Source organism: Ochotona curzoniae, unplaced genomic scaffold (assembly GCF_017591425.1).
Source record: "Ochotona curzoniae isolate NIBS_2020 unplaced genomic scaffold, NIBS_Ocur_1.0 scaffold_4506, whole genome shotgun sequence".
Classification (NCBI taxonomy): Eukaryota; Metazoa; Chordata; class Mammalia; order Lagomorpha; family Ochotonidae; genus Ochotona; species Ochotona curzoniae.
Window position 1 is genome coordinate 81,276,987 of NW_024467119.1, and position 4,276 is coordinate 81,281,262.

Below are 4,276 nucleotides of genomic sequence, written 5' to 3' on the forward strand. Positions count from 1 at the left end.
AGTAGAAGCAGTGTCAGAAGCAGCAGTCCCAGCTTGGGCCTCACCAGCACTTCCCTAACTATGTCCTTTCCATTAGTGCCTGCTTCATAGTGTGAGATATCAGGTGTGTGAAGATCTGGGCACGCACAGCCTACATGGCTGGAAATATGTGTGTGTGTATGTGTGTGTGTAGACTAAATTGTTATAGAGATGAAACCATATGCTTACACTTTTTAAGATTTTTTTTTATATGGTTCAATATAGGTTAATCAAAAGAGTCATTACGGGGAGGTATTTGGTGTAGAGGTTAAAATGCTATTTGTGAAACTGACACCTTATATCTGAGTTCATGGTTCAAGTCTCAGCTCTGTTTCTAATCTAGCTTGCTACTGATATGCAACTTGGGAAATGGTAGATGGTAGCTTAGCTGGCTGGGTCCCTGCCTTCCATGAGGGAGGCCCAGACTGAGGTACAAGCTTCTAGTTTTGGCTGGTTCATTGTGGACACTTGTGGAGTAAACCATACTTCTCACCCCTACTCAGCCTTCCAAGCAAATAAAATATTTTAAAAAGAGCCATTGATGTTGAACATCAACTGCTGCCAAACTCTTGCTTTGTGTCCTCTTTCTTTTTGTAATTCCTGCTTTGCTAGAGTACAAGTGATATCTTCATTTTAAAACAAACATTGAAGCTGGCACTGTGGCTCAACAGGCTAATTCTCCTCCTTGAAGCGCTGGTATCCCACAGTGGCTCAACAGGCTAATTCTCCTCCTTGAAGTGCTGGTATGGACTGAGTTCTAATTCAGGCTGCTTCACTTCTTGTCTAGCTCCTTACTAAGAGACTAGGGAAGATGGCTCAAATCCTTGGGATCCTGTATTCATTTGGGAGACAAGAGGCTCATGCTTCCTAGTTTTGAATGAGTTCATCTCAGGCCATTGTGACCATTTGGGGGATGAACCAGTGAACCGAAGACCTTCTCTCTCTGTCTCTTCTTTTCTCTGTAAACTTGCCTTTCAAATAGAACCAAATAAATAAATCTTAAAAAAAAAAAAAACAATGATTGTGAGCCCTATTTAGATTTTCTGATTACTAACAGTGATTTTTCCTCTTCTTCCGTAATTACTGCTTGTGGGAATTCACTGACAGTGGGATCTCTCCTTTGAGCTTGAGTATTGTGACTTCCAAAGGCCCACAGATGACCAGCCCTTACAGTGGCTGAGGCAGCATCTCATTTTAGTTGAGCTTGGAGCACTTCACAGATAAGGACTGGTAGGACTCAGGTGTCACCGGCTTCACAGGCCGTCAAGATATGAATATCTGAAGTGAGTCTGATATTAAGAAAAGGTTCTGCATTCAGATCCTGTCACATCCTTATGGTGTCTATGTATGGAAAAAGGATTTTTGAAATACAAATAATAATATGGCATTTACTGTTGGAGCCTGACAATGCTGGGGAGAGCCTGACCTGGGGAGAGCCATGCCTGCTTTCCCTTTATGTATTCTCATGGATAGTGTGGCTTTGGATTTGTCTCTTGCATATGCAGCAAAAAGCTGTGGTCACATCAGATTTGTTAACAATCCTGAGTCACCTGGTCTCTATATTTACCATTTTATTGCTATGACAAATCAGAATCAAAAGAAAGCAATATGAATGCATAACATCCCCTTTTTTATCTTTTGCAAGTAAGTTAGTAAGAAGTCACATAGCTTGCCATTTATTAAATGTGTTTCAGAGTAAAACATACCTCATGTTTTATGAAATCTCAATTTTTTTAAAAGAATTATTTATTTTTCTTGCAAAGTCAGATATACAGAGAGGAGAGACAGAGAGGAAGATCTTCTGTCTGATGACTCACTCCGGTGCTGTGCTAATCCAAAGCCAGGAGCCAGGGACATCCCAATTTTTAAAATTAATTTTTAAGATGCGTGTGGCTGGTATTGTGGCATAGTAGATGAGATCTCTACCTGTGATGCAGCATCCTATATGTATTGTTAGGTCCAAAGGATCCCAGAGCCAGGGACAGACAGGTTCTGCCTGTAACAATGTAAAAGCAAAGAAACTTTATTGTTAGCTCGAGCTAGGGTCCATGTCTCATTCATCGCAGTAGAGTCTTGACAAGGACCCCACTTGTCTCTTGCAGACTGTTTTTATTCCCTCCTAGTCATGTACAACACAACTCCAGCAAGCAGTTCTTATCTTGGTACTGGTGTAGGCCACATTCCACTTGCGGATGTACAGATGCCCCTGATTGGCCCATCTCCAAGGTTGCTGCCCCCTGTGCACTCCATTACTCTGAGGAAAATGAAACTTTGAAGTGAAGTGAAACTTAGGCCTACTCACCGACCTTAGGCCCATCATGGCCTTGGTCCTGTTCTTTATGCAGCAAAGCCAAGCAACGATTAGAGACGCCAAATATAGCGGCTATGCTAACAGTTAAGAAACTCCCTTATCACTACTGTTGTTAAGAGTAAATCCCTGCCACCCAGCCTTGCATCCCCAACTCCACAGTATGTGTACCTGTTGGAGTCCTGGCTGCTCCACAACCAATTTGTTTCCCTGCTAATGCAAAGAGAAAGCAGTGTAAGATGACCCATGGACTTGGGCCCCTGTACCCATATGGTAGACTTGGAGGAAACTCCAGGCTCATGGTTTCCACTTCATCCAGCTTTGGCCATTGTGGTCATTTGGGGAGGGAAGCAACAAATGGAAGATACATCTCTCTATAAATCTCCTTCTTTCTACCTCTGACTTTCAAATAAATTTTCGAAAAGTTTGAGTGAGAGATAGACAGGGATAGATGGGACAGATAGCTCACATCTGCTGGCTAACTACCCAAATTCTAGCAACAGCTGAGGCTGGGCCAGGCCAAAACCAGGAGCCAGGAACTCAGGCCAGGCCTCCCACAGGGTTAACAGGAACACAACTGCTTTGTGCCACCACCTACTGCTGCCCAGGTGCAGGAGAGCTAGAAGCTGGCAGAGGCAGCAGAGTTGAGATTCAAACTCAGATACTCCAATATGGGACACAATCATCCCAGGTGCCAAGTTATCCATGATATCAAATCATCCCTTAGTATCATGACATTTTGTTACTTCTATAGTGGACATTTTGAACAAATGACAGGTTTTTGTCTTGATTTTTGTGGATTAGAAAGGACTTAATTGATGGCGAGCAGCCAGGAAGGCTGTAAATCACCTTCACTCCTCCCCTCCAGCCAGTGTCTCTGGACTGCAAGGGTCTCAACCATCCCTGCTGCTTTCCTTCTATCCATCCCTGTGGCTTTGTGCCCAGCAGTCAGAAAGCATTTAGGAGTAAAGCCGTCCTTTGTCTCTGCTACATTCCAGGACAAAGGGAAAAACCCTTCCACTGTATTCTGTCCCTCTGAAGAGCAGCACAGGTGACACTGTAGATTATGCTTCCCATCATGAGCTGTCACACAATGGTGCAATATGTTTGTTTCCATCCAGTCCTCCAAATAGCCAGCTGAAACAGTGTTGCCATTCTAGAAAAACAAAGTTGAGACTAATGACTAATGACTTAAGTAGTTAGGTCCAAGTATGCTTAGTTGCAAATTGTACCATCAAGCTGTGAACTGCTGCCTCCTTCCTCTATACCACAGCGGCCTCAGCCTATTAATTTATGTGATGTATTTATTTGGCTGATTGTTCTGCATAATACTGATTTGTTTTGCTCAATGTTCTTGCCTCAGGATTGGCAAAGCAACAAGAACTTCTAACTGAACTTGCAGTCTTTTAATCTACTACCACAAGCAGAAATGAGGTCCTCTTAATAAGGTGTGAATCAGGAGAAAACGTCTGCTCCAAAAGTGACTGATTTCCATTGGCCGATCACTCTGCATGACAAAGGACCAGGAAGCTCCCTGGAAGGGTGTTTGCTGTTTTCGCTTTACCTTCCAAGAGAATTTCACAAAAGGTTTTATTTCCCATCTCCTTAGTAGCTAGGGCCCCTGGTTGAGTTCAAGGAGTCAGACCTGGACTTAATAGCCAGTCCAGAAGATACATAAATGTTATGATTATTAATGACCCCAAAGACGCCATCATCCAACAAACCAAAAGCTCTTAGAACAACACAATAATCCAAAAGCAATCATGGATTTTGAAACAAAAACTTTAGAAAACAACAGTTCTCAGGCTGTTTGGTGCTGGACAAGGACATCTAAGAGGCAAGAGCCAGGGATCTGAACCCAGAGTCTCTGTCACTGTTTCTGTGCCTTTGGGTAAAGCACTGGGATTCCTCACTCAGAATCACTTATCTGAAGAGGGTTCGGGCCTTCCT